The sequence below is a fragment of the Salvelinus sp. IW2-2015 genome, linkage group LG19 (genome assembly GCF_002910315.2).
Source record: "Salvelinus sp. IW2-2015 linkage group LG19, ASM291031v2, whole genome shotgun sequence".
Taxonomy (NCBI): Eukaryota; Metazoa; Chordata; class Actinopteri; order Salmoniformes; family Salmonidae; genus Salvelinus; species Salvelinus sp. IW2-2015.
In genome coordinates, this window is record NC_036859.1 from 6,609,813 (window position 1) to 6,634,919 (window position 25,107).

Here is a 25,107-nt window from a genome sequence, read left to right on the forward strand (position 1 = left end):
CCTTTCCTCCCCCTCTCTCTCTCTCTCTCTTCTCCTCTCTCTCCTCTCTCTCTCTCTCTCTCTCTCTCTCTCCTCTCTCCTCTCTCTCTCTCTCACTTACATACACACTCACACTCACTCACACTCACTCACTCACCATTCTCTCTCTCTCTCTCTCTCTCTCTCTCTTCTCTCTCACTCACTTACATTCACACTCACTCACTCACTTACATTCACACTCACTCACTCACTCACTCACTCACTCACTCACTCACTCACTCACTCACTCACTCACTCAGTCACTCACCACTCACTTACCACACACACTCACTCCACTCTATCTGCGTTCAGTCATGATCTTCTCCCTCTATCTCCTGTTGTGTCGGAGTGTATTTCCTGCTGTGTGATGCCAAGGCTCGGGGGGGGTTAGTCTGGCTAGAGAAATGTAACATTCACAATATCAGACAGGTGAGTTACATTGACTTGTATATCTGCATTGTAATGCCCCTAATAGAATGACAAACACGGTTAATGAATGCCCCTGCATGCCCAGATCCTCCTCCAACAATTTTTTTTTGTGTTCTCATTATGAAGCCATTATTTTTAGCCAGACATTCCCTTTGAGCATAAGATATCCATATAGAAGGGAGTCCAGGCCAACTTGCTCTTCCTCCTGAAATCCAGCCCTCCATATGGCCACTGACCATCACACACTCTCACAACACCACTTTTACCCACCCCCAGTGGAGTCCTGCCAGTGGACTGGCAGTTTCTCCCTATTTTTGACTGTTCCCTTTTAAAGGCATGGGTGTGAAGAATCGCCAACTCTCTGGAGCCTAATTGCGCATTTTACCACTTCTCCTTCTCTCTCTCTTTCCTGCATCTCTGCTCTTCAGCATAATTCAGTTCAATTCAACCTTAATTTGCTTTATTGGCATGACGCAACAGTGACATATTGCCAAAGCTTATAGGATATTTACAATATAAAAATGCAGAATCCAAAATTCTCAACGCACTCTAAATCTTTCCGTTTAATGCTTTTGACCTTGAAAAACATTGGTAACCATAGTGAGCATGCTGAGGTCATCCTCTGTGTTCAGGATTTTACAATTAGCCCACAGAAGGTGACTTCAACACACACACACACACACACTCACGTACACACAATCACATTCTTAGGGTGTGGAGGATTATATAATTAGCCTGGTTGGCACAAAGATGGGAACTGACAGTCTGTCTGACGTGCTAGGGGAGAAGAAGCTATCAGACCCAGGAAGGTCAATTACACACACACACACAGCACCCACACAGCACACACACACACACAATAGGATAATACTAATTTTTACGATCTCCGTTGGGGTCTCAACTTGCTGTTGAGAGTTAGAGTTGTAGAATAGACAAGGTGCAGTTTTTTTCTTCTTATGTCAGTCACTGACTCAATTAGCACATTTCAGCCAAAATAAAATGTACATTGGTAAGTTAGTCTAGCCAGCTATCTAAACTTGTAGTAATCATGGGAGAATTACGGACCGGGGCCCCATTGATTTTGTTATTCACTCTCACTCAGATATCATATTAACATGGCATTAGTCAGGACAACGTTGCAGGAAATTWGCTTAAAAATGGGCAACATTTATCTGCACCCTATTGCAAAATGTATGGAAATGCACATTTTCGCGTGGGCCCTCAGAAGGTTAGGTCCAATTCTGACTGCATGTGTGGGTATATCTGTGGGTACACAGCCCCAGCAGCCACTGTGGCCTCTCTTGATGAGTTCAGATTTTTTGTGGCCCCCAACCCCATCAAAGTTGCCCATCCCTGCTCTATGTGTAACCAGGAGTTAGCCCTCTAGCTATTTTGTTATTGTGTTGGATAACTAGGTCACAATAAAAATAGAGTTGGAAGAACAGACTTAACACTCTCTCTCATCTCCCTCTTATTCCATTTGATATACTTTCATTTAATTTCTTGGCTACATTTTCTCAGATGTGACTCACAGGCCAGAGAATCGATCACTCCATTTGTCTTATTTTGAAAGATCTCTTGTTCATTCAGAGGTTTTCTTGGCTGGTTGTTCTAATCATTGGGCATTATAAGATCATTATATCTTTCCAGTCTATGGTGGTGGCTGGATAAATTGGTGGCTGGATGGCTGACCTGAAACTCTCTATCAGCCTACACTCTTCGAAAAAAAAGGTTTTTTGGCTGTACCCATAGGAGAACCCTTTTTGATTCCAGGTCAAATTCGTTTTGGTTACAGATAGAACCCTTTTGGGTTCCATGTAGAACCCTCTGTGGAAAAAGGTCGACTTGGAACCCAAAACAGTTCTACTTGGAACCAAACAAGGTTCTTCAAAGGGTTCTCCTATGGCAGGGTTCCCCAACTGGCGGCATGCCAGCCGAATTTGGCCTGCGGGTGGTTTTATTTGGCCCCCCAAGTTTTCTGAGCAAAATTATATATATTTTTTAATTCTCATTTTCATTGTTGGAGAAAAAAAAACTGTAAAAAATGCCAGGAAATCAGCTTCAAGTGTTTTTAATTTGGGAAATCTGTTCCCAAGTATTTCCACGAATAATAGAGAGACACGTGATCATAAACAAAAGCAAACAAGGTTTGAAATTATGTTTTATTCCAATATTATATCTGTTTGTGCTTCTTGCTGTCAATTAGCAGTGTACAATTTATTTGTAATTATGTTCCGGCCCCCCGACCATCCTCTCAAGAAAAAATCAGCCCGCAGCTGAATCTAGTAGATGATCCCTGTCCTATGGGGACAGCGGAAGAACCCTTTTAGGTTCTAGATAGCACCTTTTTTTCCTGAGAGTGTATATTCAGTCTCCAGTAATGTTATCTCACGGCCCATCACCTGGTCACAAAGAGTGAAGGACTCACGTCTCTTCACGTGGTGGTGTTTGGCTGCCTTTCCCTTTCCTCACCACCTGTTCTCTGGAAGTCAGGACTCGTGTTCCATGTCCTTCACTGAATGATTAATGTGGGTCGAACTGTTTCACCTGTCTAACTAGGGTGTATGCGTGTGTGTGCCCCAGCTAACAACACACATTCCCACAACTTTAGAGAACGTTCCCTTAAGAGTCTTCTTAGGTCATTACCTAACGTTTTCATAGGAGTGTTCCAGTGACGTGCAAGGACTATTTCCATGAGACCATTCCCTTCGTGTAAAATAAAACGTACCCGGAATGTGGTAAACATGTTCTCAGAACTTAACATGAATGTTGTAGACACGTTTCGTGGGAACGTTGCAAGAAGATTAATGTGTCCAATTTTCTGTGGRTTAGGAGAATATCAACATCCCACCAAACATACACAGATGTCATGTTCTCAGAATATATGATATTAATGTTCAACTTGACACAACTGTGGTAAGCATTGGAGCCAACATGGGTCAGCATCCTTGTGGAACGCTTTCGACACCTTGTAGAGCATGCCCCTACAAATTCAGCCTGTTCTGAGGGCAAAAGGTGGAGCAGCTCAATATTAGGAAGGTGTTCCTAATGTATTGTACACTCAGGTGACATTAATAATGACATTAATATACACTATCTGGTGTAATAACATTTGGTTGTTTAGCAACAAAACCGATACATGTGCAACTATGGGGCAAAACAGACGGGGGTGGCTTAGAAACATGAAAACTATATTTTTGTCTCCAATGTTTATTGAAAATATAAATTAATTAGCACAGTGAGCACTTGTTGTCTCTCAAATACATCATTAAAGTTGTTGGTTAGCTAGCTAATTTTAGCCATATTTGGCACATTTTTGCCATATTAGCATACAGTACATTTGGAAAGGATTCAGACCCCTTGACTTTTTCCACAGTTTGTTACGTTACAGCCTTATTCTAAAATGGATTACATTTGAAATGTTCCTCATAAATCTACACACAATACCCCATAATGACAAAGTGAACACATGTTTTTAGACATTTTTGCAAATGTATATACTGTATATAAAAAAAATATATTATTTACATAAGTATTCAGACCCTTTGATATGAGATTCGAAATTGAGTTCAGGTGCATCCTTTTTCCGTTGATCATCCTTGAGATGTTTTTACAAATTGATTGGACATGATTTAGAAAGGCACACACCTGTCTCTATAAGGTCCCACCGTTGACAGTTCATGTCAGAGCAAAAACTAACCCATGAGGTCGAAGGAATTGTCCATAGAGCTCTGAGACARGATTTTGTCGAGGCGCAGATATGGGGAAGGGTACCAAAACATTTTCGCAGCATTGAAGGTCCCCAAGAACACAGTGGCCTTCATCATTCTTAAATGTAAGACGTTTGGAATCTCCAAACTAAGCAATCAGGGGAGAAGGGCCTTGGTCAGGAAGGTGACCAAGAACCTGATGGTCACTCTGACAGCGCTCCTGAGTTGCTCTGTGGAGATGTAAGAACCTTCCAGGAGGACAACAATCTCTGCAACAACAATTACCACAGGTGGACTCCAATCAAGTTGTAGAAACATCTCAAGGATGATCAATAGAAGTAGGATGCACCTGAGCTCAATTTCGAAGCCTCATAGCAAAGGGTCTGAATACTTAWGTAAATAAGGTATTTCTGTTTTTTATTTTAATAAATTTGCCAAGATTTCTAAAAAACTTTTTTCGCTTTAGCATTATGGGGTATTGTGTGTAGATTGCTGAGGAAAAACATGTATTTAATACATTTAAAGGCTGTAACGTAACGTACATTTAAGGCTGTAACGTAACAAAATGTAGATAAGGTCAAGGGGTCTTTATCTACCTCAATTTCCTTGTACTCCTGCACATCGACTCGGTACTGGTACCCTGTGTATATAGGCAAGTTATTGTTTCTCATTGTGTACTAAATTCTTTCTTGTTATATATGATTTCTATGATTTCTCTTTTTTTCTCTCTGTATTGACGGGAAGGGCCCATAAGTAAGCATTTCACTGGTAGTCTACACCTGTTGTTTACGAAGCATCTGACAAATATAACTTGAGTTGATTTGAAACATGTATAGAACATTAATATCTTAAGTTCTGAGAACATGTTAACCACATTCTATTTGACTTAGAATCCCCCTAGAGCCGATTGACACATACGTGCGTCAATCGCACGGTGAAGTCATTTTGAATATTAAATAGCTCCCTGTGTGTTTTTTCTAGAGACTTACTGTTTCATGTAGTGGCTGCAGCTCAATCCCCTCTTTCCGCCGATATAAGGTTTGAGCCTATTCCCTAATATGGGGCTTGTGAAAACTGATTTTTCTACACATGAGAGGATCCGGACAAGAACATAGTCACAAAATAGTTGGTAAAACCCAAACCGTGTGAGCTATAAACTAATATGTCACCAATATTGAAAGAGACTCTACAAACAACAATGTCGGATGTTTGGCTCTTCGACATCCACAAGCTTTATAGCAGTAGTCTGAGCTAACTGTCGCRGATATCCTCATTTCAAAGAGGTCTTCTCCACAAAACCGACTGTCCAGACCAAACCGTTGGACAAACAAAACACTACATGGCTCGTCGAACATCTCATTCTGAAATCATGGGCATTAATATGGAGTTGGTCCCCCTTTTGCTGCTATAACAGCCTCCACTCTTCTGGGAAGGCTTCCACTAGATGTTGGACATTTGCTGAGGGGAATTGCTTCCATTCAGCTACAAGATCATTAGTGAGGTCTGGCACTGATGTTGGGCAATTAGGTGGAATGCAGTTGGTGCAGGCCAGTCAAGTTCTTCCACACCGATCTCAACAAACCCTTTCTGTATGGACCTCGCTTGACCTAATGAGATTCTTAAGGGAAAGTTCTCTACACTTGTGAGAACGTTTGTTGTTAGATGGATCCTTTCCTCTCACCATTCTCTGCTTCCTTCCTTTCATCTTTCGCCTGTGTGTCTGCGACCTTGAACATATATGGATCTGTGTGTGTAATGTCCTTTTACCGTGTGTCCTTGTGTGTGTGTGTGTGCGTGCGTGCGTGCGTGCGTGTGCGTGCGTGCGTGCGGGGGTGTGTGAAAGTTTGCTCAAACTCTGTCTGTCATTTGTTAAGCCCAGGGTTAGTGATCAGATCAACTATGCTTTCAGTAAGCTGTGGCAAATTGAAATGTTTTGTCAAAATATAGCCTTCGGCCATTTGGATTCATGTTTAGAGTGTCCTAGCCGGCTGACATGGTTGAGATTGTTGTGGTTTTGTAGGAGGAGAGGGGGAGTGGATTTAATTCAATCTTCTGGATTTTCTTGCCATTTATAAATGCAGTGAGGTTCTAACTTCAAAGGCCTTTCCCCAAACTGTTGCCACAAAGTTGGAAGCACAGAATCATCTAGAATGCCATTGTATAACATAGCGTTAAGATTTCCCTTCACTGGAACTAAGGGGACTAGCCCGAACCATGAAAAACAGCCCCGGACCATTATTCCTCCTCCACCAAACTTTACAGTTGGTACTATGCATTCGGGCAAGTAGCGTTCTCCTGGCATCCGCCAAACCCAGATTCATCCGTCAGACTGCCATATAGTGAAGCGTGATTCAGAACTCCAGAGAACGTTTCCACTGCTCCAGAGTCCAACGGCGGCGAGCTTTATACCCCTCCAGCCGACGCTTGGCATTGCGCATGGTGATCTTAGGCTGCTCGGCCATGGAAACCCATTTCATAAAGCTCCTGACGAACAGTTCTTGTGCTGAAGTTGCTTCCAGAGGCAACTTAGAACTCGGAAGTGAGTGTTGCAACCGAGGACAGAAYWTTTTTACGCGTTATGCACTTCAGCACTCGGCGCTCCCGTTCTGTGAGCTTGTGTGGCCTACCACTTCGCGGCAGCCGTTGTTTCTCCTAGACCAGTGGTGGGAAAACTTTTGGGCTTGAGGGCCACATCGGGATTTTGATATTCAACGGAGGGCCTAATTTYTTCGGGGACCAATTGTTTGTTAAAATCTATTYGTGGGGGCCTCCCGAGTGGTGCAGCGGTCGAAGGCACTGTATCGCAGTGTTTGAGGCATCACTACAGACCCGGGTTCAATCCCAGGCTGTGTCACAGCTGGCCGTGACTGGGAGACCCATGAGGCGGCACACAATTCGCCGAGCATCATCTGGGTTAGGAAAGGGTTTGGCAGGCCAAGATTTCCTTGTCCCATCGGGCTCTAGCGACTCCTTTGGCGGGCCGGGCTTGTGCACGCTGACACGGTCGCCAGGTGTACGGTGTTTCTTCCGACACATTTGGTGCGGCTGGCTTCCGGGTTCAGCTGGCCTTGTGTCAAGAAGCAGTGCGGTTTGGCTGGGTCGTGTTTCGGAGGACGCACGGCTCTCGACCTTTGGCTCTCCGAGTCCGTACGGGAGTTGCAACGATGGGACAAGACTGTAACTACCAATTGGGTAAAAAAATATATAATAATATATATATATTACAGTTGAAGTCGGAAGTTTACATACACCTTAGCCATACACATTTAAACTCAGTTTTTCAACAATTTCTTGACATTTAATCCTAGCAGAAATGATGTGTCTTAGGTCAGTTTAGGATCACCACTTTATTTTAAGAATGTGAAATGTCAGAATAATAGTAGAGAGAATGATTTATTTCAGCTTTTAATTCTTTCGTCACATTCCCAGTGGGTCAGAAGTTTACATACACTCAATTAGTAATTCGGTAGCATTGCCTTAAATTGTTTTAACTTGGGTCAAACATTTTGAGGTAGCCTTCCACAAGCTTCCCACAATAAGTTGGGTGAATTTTGGCCCATTCCTCCTGACAGGGCTGGTGTAACTGAGTCAGGTTTGTTAGGCCTCCTTGCTCGCACACACCTTTTCAGTTCTGCCCACACATTTTCTATAGGATTGAGGTACAGGGCTTTGTGATGGCCACTCCAATACCTTGACTTTGTTGTCTAAAAGCCATTTTGCCACAACTTTAGAAGAATGCTTGGGGTCATTGTTCATTTGGAAAGACCGCATTTGCGATAGAGACAACTATTTTGTGAAGTGCACCAGTCCCTCCTTCAGCAAAGCACCCCACAACATGATGCTGCCACCCCTGTGGCTTCACGGTTGGGAGGGTGTTCTTCGGCTTGCAAGGCTTCCCTTTTTCCTACAAACATAACGATGGTCATTAATGGCCAAACAGTTCTATTTTTGTTTCATCAGACAGTGTCATCTCCAAAAAGTGACGCTGGAGAGACGAACAGGTACGGGGAATCCTCTACCGGAGACTAGAACAGCCTTTGCCCTGGGTGTGCGGTTTGTCTGGGAGGGCGCTAGAAAATGAACATTCAGAGGCCATCAAGCTCTATGGCTTCGGGAGATAGTTAATTTCAACTTGGGGTAGTGGCTTACGATAGGACCTGAATAGAAGAGTTTCTGCATTACTTTCAAAGCAGATTGAACTAAATCTGATGAAACGAGACAGTGCCTGTTATTGCCTCACTCCAAACAACAGCTCCATCACCATTATCTGAATTGCCCAGCACTGTACCCACCCCTGACCGACTCCTCTGAGGCCTGACGTGAAATCGCCTGAAGGATCGATAAAAGGTGCACGAGAAGCGTGTGAGCTTAGAGGATCTCACTATATCTGAATAACAGAGGGAGTCAAGTAAACATTTAATTGGAAATGAGACGGACATATTAACGAGACAAGACCACAGGCCGTCAAGCAAAACAAAACTCTAGACAAGACAACAAATCAATCGGCAGCAGCAGAAGAACACAGAGCAAGGAAACAGAACAAAATAAGCGGAGGAAATTAACATGGTAATAAGTAGTCCAGGTGAGTCCATATAAACGCTATGCGAGTGACGAGAGAAGGCAGTGTGGGTGATGGATGGCAGGGAGCACAGAGTGTGTTGATGCAGGTAATCTGGCGCCCTCAAGCGCCCAGGGAAGCGGAAGAAGCGGGGAGCGCAAACATGACAGTACCCCTCCCTCTTGGGACGCCACCCGGTCGTCCCACCTGAGGCAAACCGGCCCGAGACATGGGCGCAGGCAAAGCAGTTGGCGGCGCTGAAAGCCCACGAACGGCAGAGCGTGGGAGCCTGGCGAGCCGGCTCAGGCCAGTAGGAGCCTGACGATCCGGCTGAGGCCAAAACCGCCTGTCGATCCCGCTGAAGGGGAGCCCGATTGATCCAGTGGAGTGTGACGGTGGGATGGGAAACCGCCGAGCCAGGAAAACCTTCTCGAGCCTCAGCCAGGGCCGTGAAAGCCTGAAGGGCTAGCTGTAGCGCCACCCGGTTCCATCGGGCCGAGCGGAACTCCACCACAAAACACAAGACAAACAAAAAAAAAAAACTCCTGGACCGGCTGGCGCAAAGGCAAAAAAAAACTGACGATCCAGCTGAGGCACCGCAAGTGGAAATTATGGTATGAGCGCCATCCGAGTCAACCGGGGCAAGGAAAACCTCTCGCAGCCAGCTAGGGCGCGAAAGCCCGCACCCTAAGCGGCTCTAGGCATCCCCGGTTCCATTCTGGTGGGCGACCCCGAACCCTGCCACCATTCCAACCAGACGCCGAGTACTCCCCGATGCTTCGAATGATGGCTGCTGCATTCTGTCACGCAAAATGACGCTGGAGAGACGAAGCAGGTACGGGGAGTAACATTTAATAAATGACGGACATATAACGAGACAAGCACAGCGTCAGCAAACAAAAACTTAGACAAGAAACAATCAATGCAGCAGCAGGGAACAGAGCAAGGGAACAGACAAATATAGGGGAGGAAATTAACATGTAATAAGTGAGTCCAGGTGAGTCCATTAACGCTGATGCGAGTGACGAGAGAAGGCAGGTGTGGGTGATGGATGGCAGGAGCGTGTGATGCAGGGTAATCTGGCGCCCTCAAGCGCCAGGCGAAGGGAAGAGCGGGAGCAAACATGACAACCAGTGGACATTTCTCCAAAAAGTACGATCTTTGTCCCCATGTGCAGTTGCAAACCATAGGCTGGCTTTTTTATAGCAGTCCTTGCAGAGCGGCCTTTCAGGTTATGTTGATATAGAACTTGTTTTACTGTGGATATAGATACTTTTGTACCTGTTTCCTCCAGCATCTTCACAAGGTCCTTTGCTGTTGTTCTGGGATTGATTTGCACTTTTCGCACCAAAGTTTGCTCATCTCTAGGAGACAGAACGMGTCTCCTTCCTGAGCGGTATGACGGCTGCGTGGTCCCAGCCGTCACATCGCGTGGTCCCTTGCATACTATTGTTTGTACAGATGAACGTGGTACCTTCAGGCGTTTTGAAATTGCTCCCAAGGATGAACCAGACTTGTGGAGGTCTGCAATTTTTTCTCTGAGGTCTTGGTTGATTTCTTTTGATTTTCAAATGATGTCAAGTAAAGAGGCACTGAGTTTGAATGTAGACCTTGAAATACATCCACAGTTACACCTCCAATTGACTCAAATTATGTCAATTAGCCTATCGGAAGCTTCTAAAGCCATGACCTTATTTTCTGGAATTTTCCAAGCTGTTTAAAGGCACAGTCAACTTAGTGTATGTAAACTTCTGACCCACTGGAATTGTGATACAGTGAATTATAAGTGAAATAATCTGTCTGTAAACAATTGTTGAAAAATTACTTGTGTCATGCACGAAGTAGATGTCCTAACTGACTTGCCAAAACTATAGTTTGTTAACAAGAATTTTGTGGAGTGGTTGAAAAACGAGTTTTAATGACTCCAACCTAAGTGTATGTAAACTTCCCGACTTCAACTGTATATTTATATATATATAAAAATATAAATATACAGTTAAAACCAGTTTTTCAACCACTCCACAAAATTCTTGTTAACAAACTATAGTTTTGGCAAGTCGGTTAGGACATCTACATATATATATAGTATATATATATACTTTTTTTTTTTAATTTTATGTAAGTGCCCGGCGGGCAGGATTTGAAGGGATGTCCACATACTTTTGTACATATAGTGTATCTCTCAGATACAGGACAGACACTTCTAAACCTTGTTCCTTATGATTTTTTTATGTTTTGCCATTTATGAATATGTTATTTAATGTGTTTCTATGGACTGTAGCAGTTAAGGCCAAATTCAATGTTTCATCAAATAAATGTTTTTACATCTTTTTTTTATACCTGCAGGTACCTAAAATTCCAAATCAAATGGCTAAATAACACATTTTATGACCATCTTAAAACAATTCCATTTGCTACCTTAGTAGATATTGCGATCTAAGGGCTAAGACATACAGGTTTTTTTTAAGGGAATGGTCTCTTGAAAACATTTCTTGCAGATCACGAGAACATTCCTATGAAAACGCTAGTTAATGACCTAATGAGATTCTTAAGGGAAAGTTCTCTAAATTTGTGGGAACGTTTGTTGTTAGATGGATCCTTTCCTCTCACCTTCCTCCGCTTCCTTCCTTTCCTCTTTTGCCTGTGTGTCTGCGACCTTGAACATATATGGATCTGTGTGTGTAATGTCCTTTTACTGTGTGTGTGTGTGTGTGTGCGTGCGTGTGCGTGTGTGCACGTGCGTGTGCGTGCGGGGGTGTGTGAAAGTTTGCTCGAACTCTGTCTGTCATTTGTTAAGCCCAGGTTAGTCATCAGATCAGCTATGCTTTCAGTAAGCTGTGGCAAATTGAAATGTTTTATCAAAATATAACCTTCGGCCATTTGGATTCATGTTTAGAGTGTCCTAGCCGGCTGACATGGTTGAGATTGTTGTGGTTTTGTAGGAGGAGAGGGGGAGTGGATTTAATTCAATCTTCTGGATTTTCTTGCCATTTATAAATGCAGTGAGGTTCTAACTTCAAAGGCCTTTCCCCAAACTGTTGCCACAAAGTTGGAAGCACAGAATCATCTAGAATGCCATTGTATAACATAGCGTTAAGATTTCCCTTCACTGGAACTAAGGGGACTAGCCCGAACCATGAAAAACAGCCCCGGACCATTATTCCTCCTCCACCAAACTTTACAGTTGGTACTATGCATTCGGGCAAGTAGCGTTCTCCTGGCATCCGCCAAACCCAGATTCATCCGTCAGACTGCCATATAGTGAAGCGTGATTCAGAACTCCAGAGAACGTTTCCACTGCTCCAGAGTCCAACGGCGGCGAGCTTTATACCCCTCCAGCCGACGCTTGGCATTGCGCATGGTGATCTTAGGCTGCTCGGCCATGGAAACCCATTTCATAAAGCTCCTGACGAACAGTTCTTGTGCTGAAGTTGCTTCCAGAGGCAACTTAGAACTCGGAAGTGAGTGTTGCAACCGAGGACAGAANTCTCTCTCTCTCTCTCTCAGTAGATGAATGGCTCTTGAAAGACTAGCAGAGCTTAAAGGAGAGTGTTAATCAGTGTTCAATCTCTATGACCTGTCCGCTCTGATACTCTGTGCTCCTTTGGCTTATTAAGTGCAGTCCTGTTGTTTGTAAAGTACTGCTATAGACATGTTTCTTCCATTACACTTCAGAGGTTTGTTCAGATACCCTTTATCCTCACAATTAGAAACATGCTGTGAGAAAAACGTGTGTGTTGTGCACAAATGTTTCAAGTTTCAAAGTTTTATTGTCACATGCACAGGATACCGCAGATGTAAAACAGTACAGTGGAATGCTTAACTTACAAGCTCTTTCCCAACAATGCAGAATAAAAGGTAATAATATGGGTCCATGGTAACGGAAATACGCTGAGACTAAAACCATTGATTTAATAAACCATAGAACTTTATGCACAAGGACATATTTTAACAATTTCACATTTACAGGAAGATCTGTGCAGATACAGTGTTTGCGTCTGCAGAGTTTCTCCCAAATAGTTTTTTTTTTACTGTGTAAATTGTTCCAAGTATTCTGGTGCATAGAGTTGTACAGATGTAGGATCTTAATTTGAGCCAGTTTGCTACAGCAGGAAAATAATCCTGCAGCAACAGGAAATTTGAATTATTAATGGCCATTTTTTGTTGGTGGTTGATATGTTTGGCATACATTTTAAAGTGAAAAACAGAGTCTCAGTAGAATTGCTTTAACATGGAATTTCCCTATAGATAAGAAGAAAACATATCAAATACAAGAGGGGAAAAAAGAAGAGAAACAGGTCGGTGCCAGTACCATAAATCCAATGTGCTGGAATAATTGAGGTAGGTACAGTATGTACATGTAGGTATGTAAACAAGGGTAAAGTGACTAGTAGCAGGATAAATACCAACGATAATGATAATCACAATAATAGAAAAGGGGTAGAAAGTGTCTGGTAGCAGGATAAATACGAATGGTAATAATAATCATAGTAATCAACGTAGCACCAGCGAATGGTAATAGTAGTCACTATAATCACTATGGCAGCATATGTGTGGCCTCAGTAGTGAGTGTTTGCGCATGGGTGCATGAGAGTGTGTGTATGTAGCTATGTGTGTATGCGTGAATGAGAAGAGTGTCAGTGTAGGAGTGTGTGCCTGAATGGTAGAGACCTGTGGATGAGCATAGAGTCAGTGCATGTAGTCAGTGTGGATAATCTGTGGGAGAAGGGTAGCTAGCTATTCAACAGTCTTATTGCCTGGGGAAAGAAGCTGTCTCTGAGCCTGTTGGTCCGAGACCAGTCCATGGCTCAGGTGGCATGAATGTCTTGGATGGCCGGGAGCTCGCACCCAGTGATGCGCTGGGCTCTCCGCAACACCCTCTGTAGGGCTTTGCGTTTGAGGGCAGTGATACAACCAGTGAGGATGCTTTTAATTGTGCACCTGTAAAAGGTCCTGAGGGCCCATACCAAATCTCTTCAGCCTCCTGAGAGGGAAGAGGCATTGTCGTGCCATCTTCACGACTGTGCTGGTGTGGGAGGACCATGTTAGGTCCTCAGTGATGTGGACGCAGAGGAACTTGAAGCTCCACTGCTGCCCCACCACACTAAAAGGACTCTGACCTCCACCCGTGTCAGCATTGTCAGTGATCAGGCGTACCACCGTCATGTCGTCAGCAAACTTGATAATGGAGTTGGAGTCATGCGTGGCCATACAGTTGTGGGTAAACAGGGAGTACAGGAGTACAGGACAAAGCACACAACCCTGTGGGGCCCCCGTGTTGAGGGTCAGTGTGGCGGAGGTGCTTTTTGCCTACCCTCACCAGTTGCAAAGGGAGGTGTTCAGGTCCAGGGTGCCGAGCTTGTTGACGAGCTTAGAGGGCACTATGGTGTTGAACACTGAGCTGTAGTCGATGAACAGAATTCTCTCTTATCTAGGTGGGAGCAGTGTGGAGTGCAATTGAGATTGYGTCATCTGCGGATCTGTTGGGGTGGTATGCTAATTGGAGTGGGTCCAGGATGTCTGCGATGATGGAGTTGATGTGTGCCATGATCAGCCTTTCAAAGGACTTCATGATGACATGATTACTGATATGACTGCTACAGAGCAGTAGTCATTGTGGCACATTGCCTTGGAGTTTTTGGGAACAGGAATGATAGTAGTCAGCTTGAAACATGTRGGGATTATAGACTGAGATAAAGTATAGGTAGAAAATGTCTGTGAAGATGCCAGCCAACTGGTCTGCTCATGCCCTGAGGACGCAACCTTGAATAACGTCTGGCCCTGCAGCCTTACGATTGTTGACCCGATTAAAAGTCTTACTAACGTCAGTCTTGGAGACCGAGATCACCCAATCCTCTGGAACAGCGGGKGCCCTCTTGCAAGGCTCTGTGTTGTTTWTGTTGAAGCGTGTACAAAAGCATTACATTCATCTGATAGGGAGTCATCGTTGGGTAGTTTAAGTCTTGGTCCTCTTTTATAATCCGTAATAGACTGTAGTTCTTGTCACATGTGTCGGGCGTTGGAGCCGGTGTAGTAGGATTCCACCTTATTCCTGTATTGTCTTTCAGCATGTTTGATGGCCTGTGGAGGTAGTGGGACTTCTTCTAAGCGTTCTTATCCTCAACTGTAGCCTCAGGGTTATGCTGGGGATACACTTCAGGATTTTGCCTCGAATTCGCCATGTTTTTGCCATTCCAGACACATTTTCATGATGGGGTGAAATCCTATGAACTTGGGCTAGGATCAGTACATCGGGACTCGCATAGTTTGAGCAGGTCAAGGACGCACCGATGATGGCTTTTCCGTTCTCCAGACCCCTGTTGGATGTCCCGATAATGTAGTATGAGCAGTGCTACRWCGTGATTGGGCAAGGACTGCTGCCAATAGCCAATGAGCACTCAGCRTGTGAGACCAAAACAATGATGGCGAAGAAGAAAGCAACACGCATTGTGTGGACCGAAGTGATGGAAGACAGRGTAGTGGAGCTGTGGAGAGAACGTGGCTGCCTTTTAAATGGGCGAGATTGTTTTACATGGCCCAATGCCCCAGATGAGYGGAGTTTGCTTATTCTAGATCATTYCTTTGGTCCTTAAGTCAAATCTCCACCCACAAAGGGCACCGGGGCATGCAAAACTAACTCCACCAATATTACATCTGTGTGCTACCATGACAGAAACCAAAAAGATAATTTMATATTAAATCCATATTCTGCGCCTTCGTATCTTTTGTGATGTTTCTGCACATAATAATGTGCACACTAATAAAGCAACTCACTGTTTGTGCGTCTGCATTTTTTCCCAACGATAATCGAGAAACGCAGGGYAGRATCAACTACGGAATCATTGTGTAATGTAAGATTTTAGAAGTTGTGTCTCTGTCCTTTAGCTTGGCGCGTATCTCATTGTTCATCCGGGGCTTTTGGTTGGGAAAGCAGTAAACTTTCATTGTGGGGACAACGTCATCGATGCACTTTCTTATGTAGACGGTGACAGAAGTCAAAAACTCGCCAAAGCCATCGGCAGAGTCCCAGAACATATTCCAGTCCGTGCCAACAGAGCAGTCGTGTAGCGTAACCTCCACTTTMTCTGACTATTTCTCTATTGAGCGTGTCACAGGTTCTCCCTGCTTGAGCTTTTGCATGTATACAGGAAGTAGGAGTATAGCGTTATGATCTGATTTGCCGAAGGGGGGTAAGGGGGAGGGCCTTGAGGGCCCTTAGTGATGCAGAGTTAAAATCCCCGGCAACAATAAGTGCAGCCTCTGGGTGCGCAGTTTCCTGCTTGTTTAGAGCCTCGTACAGATCATTGAGTGCCAGTGAGATGTTGGCTTGAGATGTAGACAGAGTTTTCATCTGTTATCGTCACGGCTATCGGGAGATAGAAGGGTCATCATTTGACCATCAGGTATTCCAGGTTGGATGGCACCCAATGACACCCTATACCCTATGTAGTGGGCTCTGGTCAAAAGCAGTGCACTTTGTAGGGAATAGGGTGCTTTAAGACTGGGTGGTTTTGTAGATAAGTGATTCGTAGTATTCTTTGACGCCGCAGCTGATATAGCCTCCATTGTAGACGCAAACACACGCACATCCATATGCGTGCACACACACACACACACACACACAATGTTGTGAGGGCGCAGTGCTTCAGACGTTAGTTCTGCCTCACTGCAACACAAACAGGCCGTGCGAAAGCCTGAAGACAGTTCACCAATGTGAATATACAATACACACACACACACACACACAGACATCATACTCCTCAGGGACCGGAGGCATACAGCGGTCACGGTGTCCTTTTTCTTTGTCACATACGCTGTGACTATATATGATACTAAAGTGCAAGTTACACACAAACACGCACACACACACACGGACGTGCTCACCACAGGAGGTTGGTGGCACCTTAATTGGGGAGGACGGGCACATGGTAATGACTGGAGCGGAATCCGGGGAAAGGTGTCAACAACATCAGACACATGGTTTCCATGTGTTTGATGCCATTACATTCTCTTCATTCCAGCCATTGTTATGAGCCTTCACTGGTGCACACACACACACACACACACACTTTGGCTTTGCCTAGCTGCTCCACTTATTATGAAATAAAATTGTGTCGAATCATACACTGCATTGCACAGTCAACTCAACATTTTCCTTACGTTTTTCTTGCTGGCCTTTAAGTGGATTGTGGAGTAGCGTGGAGATGAAAGTGGCATTTTCATTTAGGCTATTGCTTGTGCATGCTGCTACAGTAGCTCAGTATTTCTGTCAGAGAGAGAAAGAAAGGAGAGAGCATGTGTGTGCGTGCGTACATGTGTGTGTTTTTACGTATGTGTACTGTCTGTGTACATGTGTAAGAGAGTTAAGAATAGCATGCTATACTGTATTTTGGCATTGCGTGACTGTGTGTGTGTGTGTGTGTGTGGCATTGTAAATCCCTTGACACTCTCTGTCCTTCTGGCTTGTTTGGGTGACAATGATTAGCACAGAGAGTAAAATGACCCACGGCAAGATGCCTCCTCTCTCTCTGTCTCTATCCTTCTCTCTGTCYCTGTCCTCCTCTCTTTATCTCTCTCTCTGTATCTCCATCCTCTTCTGCCTCTATATCCTCTCTCGCTGTCTTTATAATTTCTCGCTCTCTCCCTTTTTCTCTCTCTATCAGGACCTCACAGGACTTTTTTACCTCACAGGACCTTGTGCAGTACTGGGGCTCTGCGAAAACATGAACAAATGCTCCAAAACCACCCAAATAGGTTMTTTTAGAAACAAAAAGCTCTCAGTATAGTAATGCAGGTCTTTAGATATTGTACACATGCAATTGTCATTCTGAACTTTATCCACTATGTTATATTCCATATTGTGCAACTAGAGCTGTTTCCCCTATCCAGTTGTTCCATTCTCTGTGAAGCCTGCTGCTAGAATGGACGRAGAGGTTTGTTTGAGTCACAACAAAATGGAATAGAACGTTGCGGATAATGTTCAATTTTGTGTGTTACACCATCTGTATCACTATGTTGAGAGCTTTTCCATTTCTAAAAGGACGTATTTTGGTGTTTTTGGAGCATTTGTTCATATTTTTTTACTTGAAAATGCTTCTTCTGTACTGCACAATGAGGATCCGAAAATGACTTGCTGGTTGGGGTATGTGTCTCAAGAATAAGTGAAATCGTGTCTGGACCCTTCTATAACACGAGGGGTTAAATGCGGAAGACACATTCAGTTGTACAACTGACTAGGTATTTTCAGTATTTTACCTTGGATTTTCACCCAAGTCTACACTCACAAACACCTCGCTTAAAACAAAAGAAATGGGTTATTTTTCATTCCTCCTGTACTCACACATCTCATTTAGCTTCCGTACTTTATCTGTGTTTACCAAGATCCACGTTTGTACACAAGATCAATTCACCCTCTCTCTTTTCATTTGTTTCTACACAGCTCTCTCTTCATCTCAGCCTGTCTGCAGTCTGTCCGTTTCCTGGCTTTTGTGTGTTGTTCTGTTTCTCTGTGCCTCTTTTATTTGTTTTAACCTTAATTTAACTAGGCAAGTCACTTAAGAACAAATTCTTAACCTTCTCTCCACTTTCTGTTTCCCTTTTCTCTCCCCCTTCGAGGCTCATAAGGCCTCTGAATCCTTGGCTCTCTCGTCACCTCTCTCCCTCTCCTTCTCTCCTCCTCCTTATTTTAACATTGATTCATGAATTTATTATGTGAATCAGAATAGAGCTTTGACTCTTTGTCTCTCTCTCCGCGTGTCATTGGTCCAGAATTAATAATGAATGTGTTCCGGGCAAAATTAGGATCACAAAAAAAAATGTGTTTTGGAACGTCGCTTTTCAGGGTACATACGACTAATAGAACTTGAAACTTGAAACTATTTTAAACACTGGGAGCTGTCATCATCTTTCCTCAAGCTCTTTTCGCTCCCTTCTTTTTCTCTTTCCCTCCATCCTCCCACCCCCACTTCGTTTGTTGGATGAACAGAACAGATTTTTTAAAACTTTTATCCGTCCTCGGATAAAGTGCAGCGCATACTAAGCAGATGGGGAGGTACGGGATTGGTTGAGATACTCGGATAAAATCTGCTATTTCTTTGTGTGCATATGCCTGTGGTGCATCAATATATCTACAGTATGTGTGTACGTGCGTGCATCAGCATGTTTTTGTGTGTGCCTCCCTCTGTGTGTGCACATATGTGGCCTTTGCAGTACTGCATATTTATTGTCCTGTGTATAACGTCTGTGTATAACGTCTCTGTATAACGTCTTAGGGCATCTGTTTGTGGTTATTTTATGCTATCTGAATAGTTTATGGGTAGACGCAAAAAAGCACCTCACCATTATTTACCCCAAAAAATGTTCTTCTATTATTTATCAGTGTTCTCCCAAAACCAAAAGCCTTTCATCTGATTTAGAAACGCTTAGTTTATTCTGTTTTAGAAGTCTTTAAGAATCTTGAGTTTCTAGGACATGATGTGAAGAAACTCATGAGTGACAGGTGTTGTTTCCGTGCCGGATCTCCAATGGCCATTATAATATTACAAGCACACCCTGTTATGAATGTAAATGACTGTTATTATGTCATAAACACAAAGTTCTGTTCTTATGACATCACAAACACAACCCGAGTTCTAATCTCAAATGGCCATTATGACGTCACAATCAGAGTTCTCATTTTAAATGGCCGTTATGACCCCAAAAAAATATCACGGGCCAAGTTCTATTTGGCCAATATGACAACACAAACACCCACCTAATGRCCATATGACATCGCAAACACAGGCGAATATGACTGTTGTCATTATGGGTGCGTTCGTAAATTCACTCTGGAGTGCCAGAGTGCGCTCAGAGTGTGCTCTGGGTAATCATAAATTCATATCGTTATCAGATTGTCCGTTCATAAATTCAGAGCGTTCAGACCTCACAACAGCAGTCAAGCANCGAATATGACTGTTGTCATTATGGGTGCGTTCGTAAATTCACTCTGGAGTGCCAGAGTGCGCTCAGAGTGTGCTCTGGGTAATCATAAATTCATAGTGTTATCAGATTATCCGTTCATAAATTCAGAGCGTTTCGCTCGGAGCATTCAGAGCGCACACTGGACGAGGTGTAGGGTTGATCCGAGCGTTCAGACCTCACAACAGCAGTCAAGCACCCAATGTAACTGGCTAAAGTTGGCTAGCTTGCTAGCTACTTCCAGACATAAATGAGAAAACACCTCACTCTAGCCATTTTTCTCACCCTAGTAGAGCTGGTTAGGCTTTCATGTTATCTACAACATTGGTGAGACTGTAACTGTGCTGCTGGCAACAACTTAATTATGTTATTTTTCTGACATTTACGGACCAGTCATATTCAACGGGTGCTGCGCATTCGTAAATCCATCGGTTATTCTGCTACTCATTGCTGGAAGACAGATCTGTAAAGTTAAGTGGAAGGGAGTGGAGAGGATGGGTGGAAAGAGGGAGGGGCAGAGGAATGCCTGTTGTCCTGGTCATAATTTTAAATCCCCTCATGACAGGCCGCCGGTGAATCTGATACCCCTGTTCACAGAAGGCATGGGGAGATTACACACACACACACACACAAGCACATGTGCACACAAGCAGCTGTGCGCACACAGACTGATTATTCTCGGCCCACTTGGACATCATTGGGACATCAGCTGTGACCTCTCTGGCAGAGAGGAGTGTGTGTAAGCGAGAGAGAGAGAGAGAGAGAGAGAGAGAGAGAACGAGAGAGTAAAGTAATGAGTGTAAAAGCGAGAGTGAAAGAGAGAGACAGAAGAGGACATGTGGATAGGAGAAAAGAGCGGGTGAGTGAGTGGAAGAGAGAAAGGGCAAGCGTGAACTCCAGCCTGAGACTTGTCTGTCAACAGATTATCCCCTGGAGAGTCGCCTCATCTCTCAGTGTCTGTGTGTCTGCTCGGGCCAGGTCCCCGAGCTCCCCTCAAGATGTGTGGAGGGTAATAAGCACAGTCTGACCACAGCACTATCTCCCCTGGGCTGCCTGCCGAAGCTCTGGAGCCTTCGAGCCTCAGCCCTACCTGAGGTTGGATGTCACATCCGCTCATCGGTGCTAACGAGGGACCCGCAGGCAATCTGATCAAAACTCCACTGGTTAGTGTGTGTGTGTGTGTGTGTGTGTGTGTGTGTGTGTGTGTGTGTGTGTGTGTGTGTGTGTGTGTGTGTGTGTGTGGTAGTGTGTGTGTGTTGTGTGTGTGTGTGGTGTGTGTGTGTGTGTGGTGTGTGTTGTGTGTGTGTGTGTGACAGGGGGACTGGGAGAATATAATGAGGATTCCCTTACAGAAAAAGTATTTCACATGATTTGTGGAATATAACATTATTTCACATGAAATCATGTGAAAACTGTTTTTGGAATAGTTCAAATGTGACCAAATGTTTTCACGTGCAGTTTCATGTTATCACATGTTGCTTTACATACTGTCACACGTTATTGCATTAACTTCACATGAAAACGTATTTTTGGAACACCAAAAAACAAAATTTTCCTAAGGGTTGGCAGTAATGCTGTGTCTCCAGAATGTCTCCACTATTTCACCAGTCTGCTCTCATTCAGCAAACCATCTCTGACCTCTCAATAACCCAGTAGAAAGCACAGAGTAGAGAGAACACTGTAAGCCTCAAGCTTCCTCTCCTCTTTTCCCACATCTTTCCCTTCTTTTACCACCTCTGCGCACTCTCCTCTTTTTTCCATATCATTCAATCTTTCTTTCTTGTTCCTTGCCTGTCCTGAACCCTCGCCTCATGTTGTCACTTGCTGTGCTGTGGTTTGCCAAGGTCCTTGTTTACAGAATCTCCACAACTTGCTGTTTGTGTGTGAACCTGTGTGATGGAGATTCAGGCAGTCTCTCCTCTCTCTCTTCTCTCTCTCTCTCTCTCTCTCTCTTCTCTCTCTCTCTTCTCTCTTCTCTCTCTCTCACACTTAGCTCTGAAACCCTAGCGACAGTTCCTATTGGTTGAGCCTTTACAGCGTGGGAGCCAGGGAGCCAATCAGCACACAGTTCAACAGGGTCATCATTACCCATGGAGCAGTGCAATTATACAGAGCAGTCGACATCCCATCCACGTACACGTACCTACTAATAGAGCTTACACACTGCACACAACCCATCCATCCATGTACACAGCGCACTCTACTGCTGATCCACATACAAATACCTCTCTTTGGTCTGAGCATTCCATCCACGCACACATACAGTACCTACTAGTACAGCCGTGATTACACACTGTTTCTAACATCCCATTGGCTATACTGCTTACATACCGTGCCAAGTATCCCATCCACGTAAACATACCTATCTATATCACTTGCCTTCACGTTCCTGGTTACCTGTTTTCTGTTTTGGTATGTGTGCTGATTGGTCCAGGGCGTGAGTTTGGGGTGGGTCAGTCTAGTGTTTGCCTGTTTCTATGTTTCGGTTTTGGGTTTGCCCTGGTTGGCTCTTAATTAGAGGCAGGTGTTTTGTGTTTTCCTCTTAATTGAGGTTCATGATTAAGCGTAGGTTTTCTCACTGTTTGTTTGTGGGTGATTGTCGGCTGTGTTGGTGTCTTGTTGCAGCACAAGGAACTGCTCCCCTGCGTCCTCGTTCATTCGGTCGTTCCTGTTCATGTGTTCTTCGTTCATGTTCGTAAAGTATCGTAGTTTAGTCTGTCTAGTTCTCCGTTTTGGTTATTTTGTATATTTAGTCAAGTGTACTTTCGTGTCTGTCTTCGTCTTACATTAAAGTCACATTATGTATTCATACCCGCTGCGCCCCTTGGTCTACTACCTCACCGAAAGAGAGCCGTTACACTAGGAATCACCCACCCAAAACGCCAGACAAGCAGTCGGGTTAACGGACCAGCCAACGACAGCAGCAGTGGGAAAAGGAGGATTGACATGGGAAGAAGATCTGGACGGTAAAGGACCACTGGGGCAGGCAGTGGAGTGTCCGCCCGCCCCAAAAGCGGAGCTGGAGCAGCGAAAGGGAGAGGCGCGTTATGAGGAGGCAGCACGGTAGCAAGGCTGGAAGCCCGCAGTACTACCTAAATTTTCCTTTGGGGGGGGGGGCTAAGAAGGATGGTGTGCCGAGGGCAGGTAGGAGACCTGCGGCCCACGTTCCAGGCTAACGTGGAGAGCGGGAGTACCGGGCAAAGACGCCGTGTGTACGCAGCTAGAAGCGCACGGTGTCCTCCTGTAGCGGGTCATAGCCCAGTGCCCGGTTTACTTCCACCTCCCCGCACCTGGTAGGGCTAGATGTGAGCATTGAGCCAAGTGCCATGGGCTGGCTCTACAATATCTGGCCACAGTACGTCTCCTTGGGCCGGCTTACATGGCACCAGCCTTACGCATGGTGGTCCCCGGTTCGCCTATCATAGCCCGGTGCGGGTTATTCCACCTCCCCGCACTGGTCGGGCGACGGGGAGCATTCCAGCCAGGTAAGGTGGCAGGCTGGGTGCTCAAGGGAGCCAGTAGCCTACACGGTCCGGTATTTCCGGCGCTACCTCCTCGCCCCAGCCCAGTACCACCAGTTCCGGCACACGCACTAAGCCACCTGTGCGTCTCCAGAGCCTGTACGCACTGTTCCTTCTCCCGCACTCGCACTGAGGTGCGTGCCCTCAGCCCGGTACCTCCAGTTCGGTACCACGCACCAGGCCTATAGTGCGCTTCGAGAGGTCAGTGTGCCCTGTCCCTCGCTCCCCGCACTAGCCTGAAGTGCGTGCCGTCATCCCCGGTACCTCCAGTTCCGCACCACGCACCAGGCCTACTGTGCACCTCAGCAGGGCAGAGTCGGCTGTCTGCCAGCGCCGTCTGAGCCATCTGTCTGCCCACGCCGTCTGAGCCATCTGTCTGCCCAGCGCCTCGGACTCATCTGTCTGCCCAGCGCCGTCTGAGCCATCTGTCTGCCAGCGCCGTCCTGAAGCCATCTGTCTGCCCAGCGCCTTCTGAGCCATCCGTCTGTCCAGCGCTCTGATGTCCGTCAGCCCAGCGCCCTTCTGAGCATCCGTCTGCCCAGGGCCTTCTGAGCCATCCGTCTGCCACGAGCCCATTAGAGCCGCCAGCCAGTCAGGAGCTGCCAGAGCCGCCAGCCATCAGGAGGCTGCCCAGAGCCGCCAGCCAGTCAGGGAGCTGCGAGCCGCCCAGCGCAGGAGCTGCCAGAGGCCGCCAGCCAGTCAGGAGCTGCCAGAGCCGCCAGCCAGTCAGGAGCTGCCAGAGCCGCCAGCCAGTCAGGAGCTGCCAGAGCCGCCAGCCAGTCAGGAGCTGCCCTACAGTCATGAGGCTGCCTACAGTCTTGAAGCTGCCCTACAGTCATGAGCTGCCCTACAGTCGTGAGTGCAGTCGTAGAGCTGCCCTAACAGTCCATGACGCTGCCCTACAGTCATGAGCTGCCCTACAGTCAGTGAGCTGCCCTACAGTCATGAGCTGCCCTAACAGTCATGAGCTGCCCTACATCATGAGCTTGCCCTACAGTCATGAGCTGCCCTACTGCCCGGACCTGCCAGAGTCCTCAGCCCGGACCTGCCAGAGTCCCTCAGCCGCGGACCTGCCAGGTCCCTCAGCCAGGACTGCCAAGTTCCTCAGCCAGGACCGGCCAGAGTTCCTCAGCCAGGACCTGCCGCCCTTATCCGGTGCTGCCCTTTATCCGGTGCTGCCCTTATCCCGGTGGCTGCCCCTTATCCGGTGCTGCCCCTTCATTTAGGTGGTTTAGTTGGAGGGTGGTCATTGGGAGGGGGTACAGAAGCGGGAGTGACTAGGTGGTGTGGGGACAGCGTCCGGAGCCTGAGCCACCACCGTGGTCAGATGCCCACCCAGACCCTCCCCTGGACTTTGTGCTGGGTGCGCCCGGCGTTCGCACCGTGAGGGGGGGTTTCTGTCACGTTCCTGACCTGTTTTTCTGTTTTGTATGTGTGTGATGGTCAGGGCGTGAGTTTTGGGTGGGCAGTCTATGTTTGCTGTTTCTATGTGGTTTTGGGTTGCCCTGGTATGGCTCTAATTAGAGGCAGGTGTTTTTTGTGTTTTCCTCTAATTGAGAGTCATATTAAGGTAGGTTGTTTCCACTGTTTGTTTGTGGGGTGATTGTCGCTGTGTCTGGTGTTTGTTGCACACACGGTACTGTCTCGTCTCGTTCATTGGTCGTTCCTGTTCATGTGTTCTTCGTTTCATGTAAGTTCGTAGTTTAGGTCTGTCTAGTTCGTTTTGTTTATTTTGTATATTTAGTCAAGTGTATTTCGTGTCTGTCTTCGTCTTACATTAAGTCATTATGTATTCATCACCCGCTGCGCCTTGTCTACTCACTCACCGAAAGAGAGCCGTTACACTTGCATACTGAAATTGACTGTGCATCTCAAACCACGGCGCTTAGCTCCCTGTCAAATAGTTTTGATCCAC

The 25,107-nt window shown here is 45.7% G+C and overlaps 1 protein-coding gene across 3 annotated transcripts in view; it reads left to right on the forward strand.

Moving 5' to 3' along the window:
- Positions 1-25,107, forward strand: part of LOC111979774 (leucine-rich repeat and immunoglobulin-like domain-containing nogo receptor-interacting protein 3) — a 68,872-nt gene that overhangs the window by 7,459 nt on the left and 36,306 nt on the right. Inside the window, exon 1 of one of the 3 annotated variants that reach the window (XM_024010471.2) lies at positions 20,428-20,530. The exons of 1 other annotated variant lie outside the window; for it this stretch is intronic. The gene's annotated coding sequence lies outside the window, so the exon portion shown is untranslated. One more of the 3 variants, XM_024010470.1, reaches the window with a different exon arrangement.